Raw genomic sequence first — 15636 nt, 5'->3', positions numbered from 1 at the left:
AAAGATGGGGAGGCAGATAATTTACCCATCTGGTACCGAGGTTGTGGAATACCCACCTACTCGACCTTATATCATTGCCGAACGAAATTCCGTTCAGGAAAAACCTAAAGATGTGTCTGTTTTCCCGTTAATTTACTTCTGATCATAGCACTCATGACAGCACTCACCAGCACGGGCAAACCCTCGGGCAGCCATGCACTTTACAAAACACAAACATAAACATATTTGTAAGCTGTATTGTACAGTAATGTTTTGGATTATTTCTTGTAGTTTTTAACTATATGAAAATAATTTTTTTATTATAAAATTAGTGTGTTATGTAGTTACTTTCTATTTGTTAACGTTCAACCCCCCCCCCACTACAAATTAGGTACACTTGAGGTACTTATGAGAATCATGTGACTATTTATAAGTCGGTCTGACGAGTGTCCCTCCTGGTGTGTTTGAGTTTGTGCAGGGCCACTAGAATGGGACTTTTTTCACTTGGCTTTCTTTCGGGCAAATACCCTTAACATTAAACTATCTTCTAATTATAGAACTAAAGATAACTTGTAAGATCTTATTCTGTACTGTACAGGTAGCTCAGTCTAACGGTTCAACAAAATAATAATTACAGGTCCTGGGTCAGACCGGAAACCCAAACAAGCCCAGGCAAATGTTGTCATACCAGCCCCCGTATAGTGCACATAAAAAGTGAAGGACTAAATTGGATTGTATCTTCTCCATAGCACAACCCTACCTCTGAGTGACACATAAAGGTTGAAGAGGATTGTAAAACTGCCAACAGTCTACATAAAAATGTGTTCTCTATGCTTTGTAGCGGATGTATGACGTTACAACGCACACTTTTACAACGCATGCACTTACAACGCATTTTTTACAACGCATAATCCATTACAACGCATAACATTACAACGCATGACACTACAACGCATTTTTAAAAACTACCTTTACAACGCATTTCCATTACAACGCATAATACCTTTACAACGCATACCATTACAACGCACAATATTAAATTGCATTTAAGGTAAGTATTAGATAGTATAGGGGTAAAAGTTACTTTTCTAACTCCAGGGGGTGCAACAGTAGGGTAAGTGTTGGATAGTATAGGGGTAAAAATTACTATTCTAACTCCAGGGGGTGCAACAGTAGGGTAAGTGTTGGATAGTATAGGGGTAAAAATTACTATTCTAACTCCAGGGGGTGCAACAGTGGGGTAAGTGTTGGATAGTATAGGGGTAAAAATTACTATTCTAACTCCAGGGGGTGCATCAGTAGGGTAAGTGTTGGATAGTATAGGGGTAAAAATTACTATTCTAACTCCAGGGGGTGCAACAGTAGGGTAAGTGTTGGATAGTATAGGGGTAAAAATTACTATTCTAACTCCAGGGGGTGCAACAGTAGGGTAAGTGTTGGACAGTATAGGGGTAAAAATTACTATTCTAACTCCAGGGGGTGCAACAGTAGGGTAAGTGTTGGATAGTATAGGGGTAAAAATTACTATTCTAACTCCAGGGGGTGCAACAGTAGGGTAAGTGTTGGATAGAATAGGGGTAAAAATTACTATTCTAACTCCAGGGGGTGCAACAGTAGGGTAAGTGTTGGATAGTATAGGGGTAAAAATTACTATTCTAACTCCAGGGGGTGCAACAGTAGGGTAAGTGTTGGATAGTATAGGGGTAAAAATTACTATTCTAACTCCAGGGGGTGCAACAGTAGGGTAAGTGTTGGATAGTATAGGGGTAAAAATTACTATTCTAACTCCAGTAGGGTAAGTGTTGGATAGTGTAGTGTAATATTATGCGTTGTAATGGTATGCGTTGTAATGGTAGTATGCGTTGTAATGGAATGCGTTGTAAAGGTAGTTTTTAAAAATGCGTTGTAGTGTCATGCGTTGTAATGTCATGCGTTGTAATGGATTATGCGTTGTAAAAAATGCGTTGTAAAGGTAGTACATTGTAAAAGTTGCGTTGTAAAGGTTGTTCCCCTTTGTAGCTGAGGGACTCTGTGTATCCTCAGACCCCAGAACCATAGCTCTCCATTGCAACACACTTGCTATTATATATACAGATATGCTCCCTCCTGCATCTATGGCCCAGTTTTTTTTTGCAAGGCTGAAAACAGACTCAATCGATCTTTGAAGTTGGTGCGCCCTAGATTGAGTAAGTGAGCCCAGTTCATGCTAGCAGCAAAGGGGATGCCAAGATATGTAAAATGTTGCACTTTGACAATCGCAGCCCCTCTTTGTTTTAATGTTTTAGGCCCAAGTTTCATGGAGTGATTTGGTTTGGTTGGTTGTTAAACTCACATCATTATTAAAGTTGCTGAAAGCATCTAACATTATTTGGAGCCCATTTTAAGTTCTAGATATTTGAACAGCTTTGTCCACATATAACAGGACTAGAACCGGGCAATTTCCCATCTGTGGAATGTCTTTCCCTGCCTAACACATATGGCTTTCTAGGCCAATTATATACATTAGGAAAAGCAAAGGGGCCATGACACACCATTGGCTGACTCCCAGGGTGCGAGCCTGATCACTGGTTCCAGTGGAGGTCGGTGCAGGTAAGCGCAGTGATGGATGTCGACAGACGATGGAATAGGATTTATATATTTATTTAATGTTTCCTATTCTGTCGTCTGTCCACTGTCCCCACCCCACCCCACCCTACTGCCCCACCCCGTCCTACTGCCCCACTGCACTTACCTGTACCGGCCACCTCTGGGGGGATTTTACCCCAAGAAAAGTTTGTAGAAAGAAAGTCCAAAACGGTGAATTATACAACACATTTTTCATTACATATTTAATTGTATTAACTTTCAAAGCATCGTAAATGATGACCTTAAAGAACACCAGGATGACCAGTCATATCTACTCATAGACATACTTACAGAAAACACTAAAAATAGACCCAAGAGTAGTGAATCAGAGAACCCAAAATATAAGTCAGTCCAGCCCCTGTATGGCGGTAGTGAGGGAGTGCAGCGAGCTAGCGAGCTTGACCACTACTAAGGGGCTTGGGTGGGTTCTCACTTCACGAAAATTTTGGAGAAAGAAAGGCCAAAACTGTGCATTATACAACACATTTTGCAAAAATATTGAATTTGATTATCATTCAAAACATGGTATATGATGGTCTTAAAGAGCACCAGGATACCCAGTAATACGTACACATTAACGTTCTTACAGAGAACGCCAAAAATAGACACAACAGAGTAGTGAATCAGAGAACATAAAAAGTCAGACCAGCCGCCGTATAGTGCGTACCTGTCCAGAAGGTATATAAAGGTTACACAAAGGCACCCAGGCCACTGAGGCCAGAAACCATGAAAATGTCACACGTATGCACCCAGGCCAGTAAGCGTGACAATGTTACACATAAGCACCCAGGCCACTGAGGCCAGAAACCGTGGAAATGCCACACATAAGCACCCAGGCCGTTAAGCGTAGAAAGGTCACACAGAAGGACCCAGGCCAGAAAGCATGGAAATGTCACACATAAGCACCCAAGCCAGAAACCATGGAAATGTCACACATAAGCACCCAGGCCAGTAAGCATGAAAATGTTACACATAAGCACTCAGGCCACTGAGGCCAGAAACCATGGAAATGTCACACATAAGCACCCAGACCGTTAAGTGTAGAAATGTCACACAGAAGCACCCAGGTCAAAAGGCGTGGAAATGTCACACATAAGCGCCCAAACCAGAAACCATGGAAATGTCACACATAAGCACCCAGGCCAGTAAGCATAGAAATTTCATACAGAAGCACCCAGGCCAGAAAGCATAAAAATGCCACACATATGTGCCAGGGCCAGAAAGCATTAAAATGTCACACATTAGCATTCAAGCCAGAAAGCATGGAAATGTCACAAATATGTCCCAAGGCCACAAAGCATGGTAGTGTTACACATAAACACCCAGGCCAGAAAGCATGGAAATGTCACACATGGCAGCCAGGCCAGAAATCATGAAAATGTCAAGCAAAGGCACCCAGGCCAGTGGCAATGCAACAATTTTCAGAATTTGGGTGCTGTCATCACAGAAGGTCGCAAGGAGCAGGAAGGAGAGTGGCCAGGAAGGGGAGGAGGCAGACACACAGATAAGTGGCTTTTTTAATTTTAGAGAATTTGGGAGGGGGGAGGGAGCGGCTTACTCTGCTCTGCCACAGAGGTGGAGTTTTGCCTACCTCCGCATTCGTAACGTAGTCCGGAGTAGGTAAATCTCCGCAAACTCAGCTTGCGGAGTTACCCGTCCAGGTTTGCACACCATCAAAGGTGAAAAAGAGGCCATATGACAACAGATCGGCCGTGTCTACACTGATGCAAGCACCCGGCTGGGGCTTAGTGATGGTATGAATGGAGCTGATTGAAGCGGATAGCAGATGGCGCAGGAGAGGGCCCTGCTCTCAATATCAATTAGGTCCACAACAGGCTATGACCCTGCTGTGTTCCTGAAACCCCCACTTCCATTTGATACTGCCCAAAAGCACAATATTGGCACGAGATGGACAGCATGCATTGAAACACTTGATGATCTCATTGACGCACTAGAAGAAACATATGACAGAAAGATCATCAAATACTTAAAGTAACTTGCAGGTGATGGAGTAAATGAGCTGATAAAGAAATATTACAAGCTGGTGAAATATCATTTTGTCAAATTAAAAGATGTTTGAGGCCAAGTTCAATCTAATACCGAATGTTGACTGAAAGGTACATTTTCAATCAAACAAGACAGCAACCTGGTGAGAAGATGGATAAGTTTGTTGAGAAACGACACGCTTATAAAGCACTGCAAATTCAATTAATTCAATGATGAAGAAGCCATGCATCTTAGAGCTATTGATGGTTACCTCTCCGACTCATACGGACGACGCATGCTGAGGGAAAGGCTCAGTTTGGAGAATGTGTTTATAGTTGCAAGAGCAGAGGAACCTGCCAATGACAAGGTGCTGATATAAAAGCTGGAACTACCCAAAAGGTATCAACATGGAACATGAAAAGTAAGCAGAAACACAAGGGAGAGACCCACCAAGTGATGCCCCTGAAGAAAAAGAACATTTGAAGAAACCGAAATTGTTTGTCTGATGTGGATGCTCCTTTCCAGATGAAAGTAAATGTCCTGCTGTTAGACAAATATGCAAAGGTTGCAAGAAAAAAACCCATTTCATAACGGTTTGCAAAGCGGAAGTAAAACTAAGTGAGTCACGAAGAGACAAGAAGATGGACGCCAGAAAGTTACAGAAGCATCTAGCCACTCCAACAAGGCCAAATGGTAACATTGACTAAGGAAAGTGGAAACAAAATGAAAGTCGATCTTTATCAAATTCATCATGCAGTAATTTAATGACCTCATCAGTCTGTGATGTTCAAACCACTACGTTGTCCAGCTCAGCTGGAGGAGCGAGGACGCTATTAAGTGCTAGACAGGGGGTGGACACAGCCGCAAGGCAGATTGGGGAATGTGGTCTTCAGTGCCAGCCCGGTCCCATTCTGACCTTAACGTTGGCACGTGCAGCAGCAGGAGTGAGGCGCTCTTAAGGGCTATGCGGGGGGGGGACAGGCCCTTAATTGCTTGTTTGTACTTTGAGAAAGTGTCACTCCGAGAATCACACATTTGGTCGTTGAATGTCACTCATACATGCACTGAAGCCATGGAAATGTCACACATAAGTATTCTGAAACTTGGCAGTCATTCCTATACGGTACTCATGACTACTGACTTGCTTCTCAGTTAACTTATAGTATTGTCATCACTGGGGCAGGAATGTTTCTCAGTTAATGTTTAAAAATCCTCACTTTTGATAAATACTTCTCGATGTAGTGATGTAATCTGATGTACTAAGGCTGAAACGCTTCCATGTGTTAAAGTCGCACACTTTTTTGAATTTTGAAGACCATATTTAAACATGATGTTTGTTGCATGAGTTACATGCCAAATATTTTCAAGGGCTCTGCCTATGCAGACGCTCTTGGAGCAAGAGCTGACCCTTGGCTCGGTTCAGGGTCGGCTCTCCCTGTTAATTTGTTGACTCGTCCACGTCTAAACATTAGGATAGCTGTAGGACTTCGTCAGATTCCCATGACACGGCAGCACGGTGGCACTTTGTGAAACACTAAGAGAAACAAACTGGCATCATACTGGCATCGTGTGGGCAGCTGCGAAACTGATACAGGACTGGACGTGTCATTGACACGGGTGGACTGGAGCGCTGCATGAGAACAAGAAAGAATATCTTAGTACAATATGAAAATCCGTGGTGTTGTAATAAAATTATGTTCCTTCTGCTGCACCTTTTTAGGTCGAGCATCAGCGATGACCTGTTGTATCTCTCTGTGTGGCTTTGGCAAATCCACCCATTGCTATTGGCCGTTAGCTGCAGCATTCAGAAATGCTGGTTTCTTATTGGTGCATTTCTGTTAAAGTCCCTCCTTTGTGTGTTTAGCTCTCTTTCCAGTGATTTCACTCAGAGAGCATTTTGGTCGGCCATCACACAGTACAAAGTGTGATGGCCTCTCTTTCCTCCTCCCATCTCGTTTTGGAAGGTGGCCTTGTAGTGAAAAGCATTTGTGTTCGTTTACTCTGCTGTGCAGACACTTTCGTCATAGAAGCTGCACTTGTTGTTTACTTAAAGCGGCCATCTGGTAACTGTAGCATTTGTGTTTGTTTACTCTGCTGTGCAGACTCTTTCGTCACGGACACCGTGCTCGTTGTTTACTTAAGGCGGCCGACCAGTAACTGTCTCTGCTCTCTGTCAAACTGGTCGCTTTGGGAGGCCAAGCCCCATTCTATTTAGTCACACCCCCTCCCCCGCCCGTCCCTTTCCGCCCTCGTTTTTTATTCACATTGCGCAAAGAATCTAACAGAACCGTATAATGCACCCGAGCTTCGCCGCAACTTTTACGCCGTTACCCCCCCCCCTCCATGTGCAATGCAAGGTAAGGATTCAACCGGGAACAGCCGAATGCGCACCGCCCGCCATTCATGTTACACTTTAGCTCGTCCGTAGTGATGGGTCTTAATGCCTCTGAGTAGTGCTTTCTCCTCTCACTGCCCTGGAGGACACTGCTGAATGACCCGAGAACCAGCACAATCGTGCAGGCCCCCGTTTCTCCTCCCGCACTGCCCTTGCCTCCATGCATGCCGCAGGGCCTCCTGGCATTGCTGCTTGCTGGTGGGGTGAGAGGCGAACTCCGCAGAGACTGCTGAGGGCAAGGCCGGACTGGGAACTAAAACTGGCCCTGGCAAAGTGCTCGGCTGCACCCACCCGCCCCCGGGGTGTTGGGGGTTGGCCGAGCTGTCTGCCTGGGCCGGTTTCGGACGATTTTGTTACAGGGGCCGGTATTGCTGCTATGCAAAACTACCCTGTAACAAAAACGGCCCACCGGGGAAATGCCTGGTGCCCACTGCCCTGTCCGGCCCTGGTTGAGGGCTCTGGCAGCAGCAGGTGAGGGGAGCCAGCCCGGGTTTGTGCTCAAGCTGAGCGACCGCCTTGTGGGGACTGAGGAGTGTCCCTAAGCGGAGTGTGGACTCCATGACTATCAGTGCCTTCAGCCCCCTGTTTACGAGCGGAGGCAGATGGGGTTTTCCCTGGCAGCAAGAGACATGTATTGGCCGTTTACATAGGCTTGGCAGGTCGTGCCTCACACTGGAGCCTGCCAGGGGCTTGGAAGCACCTTTGCCCTAACACCTCACTCTCCTTCCAGCTGAATGCTGTGTGTGCAGTATGGCCCCCTAACCTCTGGCCCTTGCTGGACTCTGGAGGGTACTTGCTCGACTTGCGCTCCCTCCTGCCTTGCAGTTTCAGTAGTTGCACCATGCTGCTTCAGTGAGCTCACACTGGACTTGGACATTTCATTGATCCATCCGGGGGCTCGATGATTACACAGCGTGTACTGGTCTGGGACCTGCTCCACCTCCAGAGAGCGGCAAACCTGGCTTCTCTAGGTGTCTGGTGCCTGAGTAATCTGTTGGGTTAAACCTGGACATGGGTGCCTTTTGGTGTTATTCATCCAGGTGTTGCTGGGCCTCCATCCTCCATGACTTTGTGCACATCTCAGCATTCCCTACTCCCATCTAGCGAATCACCAACCCTATCCTGAACAGCTTTCATCCAGCCTGAGCTCACTCTTAAACTGCAGCCTCAAAACTGTTACCCTTTTTTTTCAGCCTTATCTTGTTCTATGTGTGACCTATTGGTGTGGCTTGACCCTCTTGCTGGTGCCACTGACTGGATCAAGGAAGGGCCCTCCTCTGCTGCCACGTGCCAGAGCTGTGAGTTCTGACGGAAATACCAACCGCAGGACACGAGTCTGGTAAGTCTGTGTTCAATATATGGGCGAGTAAATTATTCAAGACGTCTCGTGTCTTTGGCACGCTGCAGTGGCTCTGGGCTTTAGGTCTGGCCTACTTTCAACAGCAAAACACTTGCACGACTTTAATACAGGCATTAGTCGTCTGTAGCATTTTGAAGCTCACGAAGTTATCACTTGGGTTGTGATCTTCTTTTATGGCAACAGATATTTGCAAAGTTCCTTGCTTTTGCTCTAAGCATAGTTTCCTAGCATATCTTTGCCAATGCAAACTTTTTCTCTACGTAATGAGATAATCTAATTTTCACCAATTAGCGAGGTAGGTTGATTCTAGTCGAACACAGCTAGCTGGAAAGTGTATGCAGAAATTTCCGATCCAACGTTAACTTTTGCAGAGCTTTTCTATGTACAGTGGAAATGTACAGAAGAACAATAACCGTTTTTTGAGCATTATCTCTTATGCAGAAGCATTTCATTGGTGTCAACAACCGAATTTGTATTTGTTGTCACTGGGAAAACCAATTTGCTATGAACACCTACCTCCTCTGGCATGTGATTGGCATGACAGTGTGACATATTGCATATTATCTTGAACGTCGAAGCTGCTAGGTACCCCCTGTCATAGGTGGCATTTTCAGGTAGTTTGGGTGTTTTGACAAACAACTCCTTGCGTTATGGGACACATAATTCACTTTTAACCTTGAACGGATGGTCTTAGGAAGCTTAGCATGCAAAGTGTTTTAGCTAAAAAGTCTGTAGTCACACAAGAAAGACACTTGGTAGAAATTTGGAACCCCAAAACTGAAACACACACACACACTTTTGCTTTATAATCTCTTATGAGAACATGCAGACAGAACATGTATACAAGTTGCACGAGGATCAAGGAGCTGCTCCAGTCATGCTGCACCTTATAAAAGGCAGAGTTAGAAATATTTGTCGCCATGTTGAATGCGGCGCACGGCTGTCCTGTCTAGTGGTGAGGTGTTACTCGTGGTCGGGGGAGCCACCGTACACTGTCAAAAGTGGTCTCGTCCAGTGTGTAGACACATTCTAATGAGGTACAAGTTGAAAACAAGCACTTGCATAGCCAATAGGTCTCGCCATTAGGACCTTATAAGTGTTCAGCCAGAGCTATTGGCTTTGCCAATATCTTTAAGCTATGTTGTAGAGCATTGTGTCTGCTGTGCAGCATGTTGAGAACTAGGTCTCGCATTATCTTTTTAATCATTGCAGCCGGCCGGCGTTACCCACAACATATCCATTGAGCCTCGGGTATTAAAACGCCACCACCCGCTGCTTCTTCTCAAATGCACCAGTAAGTTTTACTCTGTTCACAACTTCACAACCCCCCTTCCCTCCCATGTGCAGTGCAAGGTAAGGTTTCAACCCGGAACAGCCGAAGGCTCACTGTTTTACCTAACGTATGCCAGCTACTGCTTTCATAACACTTTTTTATTATAACTTTTCAACATGCTGCACAGCAGCAACAATGCTCTACAGCATGGTTTAAAAGCATTGGCAAAGTCAGCAGCTCTGGCTAACACTTACAGGGTCCCAAAGGCGAGACCTATTGGCTATGCCAATGCTTGTTTATTATGCATCTATGTATTTATCCCAAAGCACTCTGGTGAAAGACTTAAAGACGCAGATTTCAAAAACCACGCATCGAAGCATTGTATATCAGCATTGTGTTATCAGTTTGGCGTGGCTGCCAAACATACATAACTTCATGTAGCGGAATAACGCGTTGTGACTTTGTAGACGACGAGTGATTTCTCGACCAAGACTATTTAGCGGTTACACAAACCAAAATCCAGCAATTCGCAGTAGCAAAAAATAAAGATCACTGTTTATTGGCTGGATATGAATCAGACAAGGATGATATGGACCCTGATTGGCTGTCCTCAGTCAGGAGCTGTAGGCTGTTGGAAACGTGAACCAGCTCTTTGACCTAAAGTTACCTCCTTCTGTTCCTGCCAGCGATGTGGCTAAATGTCTCTCTATTCATCTGCATACAGCCAGCCGCGTGTTCACAGCCTGTTCTGCGACAGCCAATGGGAAGGCCCCAGCGGCCGCTCCCTCCGGGGAGGTACGAGGGTGACATAGCAGCTGCTCATTCCTTTTGACTAACATATCCTCGCTTTTTGCATTCCACCCCCTCTCAACTCCACAACATCACCTCATAAAATCATTGCTTTAATAAAATCTCCTTGAATCGCAGCTGAAATCCCCTTGCAAACGTTCAGTCTTTCCTACAGATGATTCGATTGCATCGCCCCCTCCTCTCTCGCGTTGTTGCAGTCTGTTTCTAGAAGCAGGCTCTGCCATTACAAGCCGTCTATTACAGCTCTCCCCAGTGTTTTTCCTCACATGAACACTGGGCAATCATAAATGTGAGCCCTTGAGGTGGAAAAAACAGTCACTGTGTGGCTGTGGGTCCTAGCTCCCCTGGAGTAGGGGTAAACCTTAGGAAATATGCAGACAGCAACTGCTGAAACGACCTCCTGGCAGGCAAGGCAATTTTATTGCAGTGTTTCAGGTACCTCCTAAGTGGGTGGCATGGGTATGCCCAGATGTGGGTCCATTGCTCACTTTGTCACTGGAACCAAGCTGTACCCAGCTGATGAGCCCATAACTAGGGCGGAACCGGTCCCGGGTTGTTTGTGCTCCGGTTCAGGGAGGACCTGGCCTAGCAGTTCAGGCTGGACTGTTCCGATGAGGAGCAGGGTCAAGACTGATTTGCATATGGCTGGGTCCAAACTGAGGTGGCATGGTGAGCAAAAGAAGGATGGATTGCCAGTGGTTAGACAAATTGCAAGCACTTTGTGTGTGTGTTTTAATTGTATTGCAGTCCCCAGTGTGTATAGTTCAAAACAAGCATTTGCAATGCAATTGGTCTCACATTTAGGAGATTTTGAGCTATTGTGTTTTACCTATGTGTTTGTCTTTCAAGTTTTTAGAAATGGAAGCATTGGTTACATTAAAAAAAGCAGCACTTGTGCACAGCGTTAGTAAGCAGCGGTGCAGGAAGGATGGCAATAATTACAGGAGGGAGTGGGTGTGGGCGAAGAGGCAACAGACGGCCAGAGAAGGTCAACCAAAAAGATCAATTTGTGATGTGTGCTGGACACAGGCTGAGTACTGCATTGTAAAGCTGTAGGGAAGGCACCCCATTTGTATAAAGAAGTGAACGGCTTCTAAAATAGCGCAGTGAGTTATGTGCAAGGGCTAGTTATTTGTATGACGTCTGCAAGTTATAAGTTTGAATCTCAGTAAGTTCACACTGCTGTTTATCCTTATGAAGTTGATAGCATCTGGGCTGTTCACGTAATGGTAATTATCAGTGTTTTTATTATATCTATAGTATGGCGATGCGGTGGGCCTTTGGAAGAAGACACTGTATACAAACTAAATTACTGTTATAAACATTACTCACGGAACGCATGCTGTTTTCCAGCACCTGATGAGAATGCCCGGAGTATGGCTGGGGAGGAGCGGGCTGCTCCGGCACGTGGGCGGATCAGTTCTTCAGCCTCAGGCAGTTCCGTAAGCCTGGAAGCAGAGCCTGTCCTTACAGCCTATTGATCACCGCAGATAGGCTGCCAACTCTGCCTTTAATAAAACAAAGCCATCCTTTAAAGAGGAACGTAGCATTAAAGCTGCAGGATCCATGCAGAAGAAATGTGACTATTTGCAAAGAGAGTTCTGCAGCGACAGCAAAGTATAAAGTTCCTCTCTCAGCTATTTATGCATTCACAACAGAATTTCAGTGTTTTTTTTTTTACCCTCCTACCTGCTTGCCTTGGCGCTCGCTCTCTGGTCCGGTGTTGTGCACAGCATCCCTGCCCACTCACTTCAGGAATTTGAACCTCGCATTTATCTGGCAGAAGAAGCTGTTCATGGAGTCACTGAATAATAAAGTTGGAGAAAGTTGTATATTAGCACATTTCAAGTTGTACATAATAAAACCAAGGCATGTGTGCGACATTTGAACAACAAGATGTTGTTATATGGTATTCAGGTGCGAGACAAAACACCCTATTTGTTGAAGGATGGCAGCAATGATGGGAGAGAGGGTGTGAAAGCGAGGAGGCAACAGATGGCCAACAAAAGAAAACCAATGACTGAAATCACAAGCAGCGGCAAAGGAAGGGTAGCAGCAATGACAGGAGGGAGGTGGTGTGGGCAAAGAGGTAACAGTTCGGCAGAGATGGCCAACCAAACGGATCAATTAGTGATGTCTCCTGGGGGGCAGGGAACCAAGCACGCAAAGGCAGGACAGATGGACACTAATGACCAACCACAATAGAGGAATTTCGAAAGGCAGGCCAACCAACCAAAAGTGCTGGGCGTGTTGAGAAGCCCATAAACTAAATACAACACGCCTTTGCAGAGCAGCACAAGCTCTGCCCAACCTCGACCAAATAAAGAGGAATAGTTCTAATCTCGCTGTGAAGTCAACATGTTTCAGCCCATATGGTGGCCCTGGGATGGGTGTATATGGCTTTCTTTAGACCATACTATCTCTGTATTGGAGCAGAGCCCAGAGGAGCCCTGAAGACTTCCTCTAACCACCCTGTTTCGTTAACTCTAAGAAAGCACCAAACTAGCCCAATTTAGCACCACGAACAAACTTGGACACTCAACAGGCTGGAGGTGTGACAAGGCCCAATAATTAACTTCATCCTTCTTCACAAAAGGAAGTAACTTTGCTTTTTTTCATGAGAATTGCTTTAGCGAAAAACCTTGTCCATCCTAATGTGTTTCTCCCTTCTGTGTCTGATTTTCTTTCCCAATTTACCAGTGCTTTTGCACCATGTTGATGCTTTTCTGTCACAAAGGATAAACAAAGTTTTGATTAGTTGCACATACTCCAAGCACAAACTATGAGACCATGCTAAAAATTAAAACAGACCTCACCCCTTTACACCCCCTTCCCCCCAACTACACTATTTGCAGTAGAGGGTGGTGCTAGCAGCCTAGCATCAAAGCTAATGTGCATAACTCCTTCCAGCAAATGGCATTCACTGATGTAGGAAGTGGATGACACCAGCAGTGGCAATGGACAAGGACCTCCTAAGAAATTATTTTGGCGTTGTCACTTATTGTTTCAAAAAGGGGCTAAAGTGTCTTCATTCCATGAGCACCTGTGCCATCTGTCTTTTTGTTCAGCTTTCTTGGGAGCCTGTGTTTTCATACAGTGGAGAAGATAGCCAGGAGCCCTGTGAAGGTGCTACCTGTGTGACTTCATGCTTCTCACCAGCAAAGCGAAATCCTCTGATGGACCTGGGTTCCTTCAAAGGAAATTCCCAGCAATTGTGAACGTGTGAATAGGGCTACTTTCAAGGTAAAGATTCTGGGGCAGATGTGCCTGACAGCCGAGTAAGCTCTTTCTCGTCCAAATGGACGGATGACGTTGTTATTCTGGCAGACTTCGAGGAGGATGTCGTCCTTTCAAACAACAATCCATACCGCACCCACATATTACTCTGGAAGAGGTATATCAACAATATCCTCGTGGTATGGAGAGGAGATGATACTACAATCAACACCTTCCACAAATGGCTCAATATCCGCAATGACCACCTTCGGTTTTCATGCGACTACAGCAAGGTGACAATAGCTTTCCTGGACCTCTCCATTTTTCCATTGGGGGGCTTCCTAGAAACCGAACTCTATCAGAAACCTATGGCCAGGAACACCCTGCTCCAATATGAGAGCCATCATTCCAAATCCCTGCGTGAGAACTTGCCCTTTGGCCAGTTCCTGAGGCTGACGCGTAAGTGTTCCTGCATCGATAAGTACAAGGAACACGCATCAACACTGATGAACAACTTACTGGATAGACACTATCTGACCACCTTAGTCAAGAAATCAGCCAAACGTGCACTCCATAATAACCAAGATGCTTTGCTGGACCATCCGTCCATGAAACAACCACAGATGAGACTGGTGTGCATCAACACTTTCAGCTCCCTTTCCAATACAGTGAAGAAAGCCATTTTGCGTAATTGGAATATTCTGAACAAGTGACAACTATCCCTAGACAAACCCTTGTTCACCTTTAAACGGGGCCGCAACCTCAGAGACAGTTTGGTTCACACCAGATCTCCTCCCACAGTTACACACAGACCTAGCACCCTCTGGCACCTTCCAGGCGTTCAAGGTCATTTTCCTTGTGGGTCTTGCTCGGCCTGTCCTCAGACCAAGGTTACAACAACTATCAATATTAGTACCACTAGACCGTGGGAGCTTAAACGCCACACAAACTGCAACAGCGAGCGAGTCATCTACCTGATTACCTGCCCATGCTGTCTTAGATATGTGGGGATGACCACTAGGAAAATTAGCACACGCATACTTGAACATAAGAGTATGGTAAGTTGTGCCAAACAAATGACAAAGTTTACAAGGCATTTCCTAGAAATGCGTCACCAGGCAGACACACTAACCTGGACAGTTCTTGACAAACCAAACCTTAGTGCGATGACACCTGGTCTCACTACCAAACTTCTGAGGCTCGAGCAGCGATGGGTTTTCAGATTGGGCACCTCCAGTGGGGGACTTAATGACGACATTCCATGGTTGGCACTCACCTGAGCAGTGCAGCACTTTGACCACACCCACTCCCGTCTTAGTGAGTTTTTGACACATCCACCCTCTCTGGGTATGTTGTCACCCCCGACACAGCTGAGTCATCAGAGTGACACGGCTCCTCCCAGTCACTCCCTTCTTTTAGCAGCCAGCTCATTCAGACATTTACCTTTTTTAAGCTTAGTGACACACCTCACGTGCTCACTTCTGTCATTTCAGTGCTCTATTGTGTCAACCCATCTTTTGACAGCAGTATGACTGCTGCCAGCTCTTCTTATCCAAGAGAGCACTCTAATGGCTGCTGGCAACTCTTTCTTGTTACAACGGGCAGATCCTTTTCTCTTTACTCGAAGAGGGCATAGTACGGTTATCAGACCACCAGCAGTTCTAACCCCATTCCAACCCCATGTGTCAGACGCTGCCTATTGGTACCCTGACTACAAACCCCATCTTTACGGTGCGCTAAGACAGGAATTAGTAACACGCATTTTCGGTCCCAGCGCGCCCACCAGGAAGTGTATTATACTTCCCAATACCCTCCTTGTGTCCTCCAGTTAGAAGTGATTCCGGTACTATTTAACGCACTGTTGCATACCAGCTTCGTTCCTGTCATGAGGACATATGAACACGGACTCCACACTACATTGAGCGGTAAGTCCTCCACATAGTTCTTTCCTCCTGTCCTTTTGTCCAGCTGTCTTGTACCTGGCAGGTGCTG

General features: G+C 45.6%; 1 long non-coding RNA gene across 1 annotated transcript in view; it reads right to left on the bottom strand.

The window, feature by feature from the left end:
* The window catches only part of LOC146867243 (uncharacterized), a 122491-nt gene extending 110468 nt beyond the window's left edge, over positions 1–12023 (bottom strand). Inside the window, exon 1 of the long non-coding RNA XR_014966077.1 lies at positions 11761–12023. This is a non-coding gene — a long non-coding RNA (uncharacterized LOC146867243). The remainder of the gene's footprint in view (positions 1–11760) is intronic.
* Between the last annotated feature and the right edge of the window lie 3613 nt (positions 12024–15636).

Source organism: Triturus cristatus, chromosome 1_2, assembly GCF_964204655.1.
Source record: "Triturus cristatus chromosome 1_2, aTriCri1.1, whole genome shotgun sequence".
NCBI classification, from domain to species: domain Eukaryota; kingdom Metazoa; phylum Chordata; class Amphibia; order Caudata; family Salamandridae; genus Triturus; species Triturus cristatus.
Note: the sequence above shows the minus strand (reverse complement) of the source record. Positions and strands in the feature narration are given on the sequence as shown.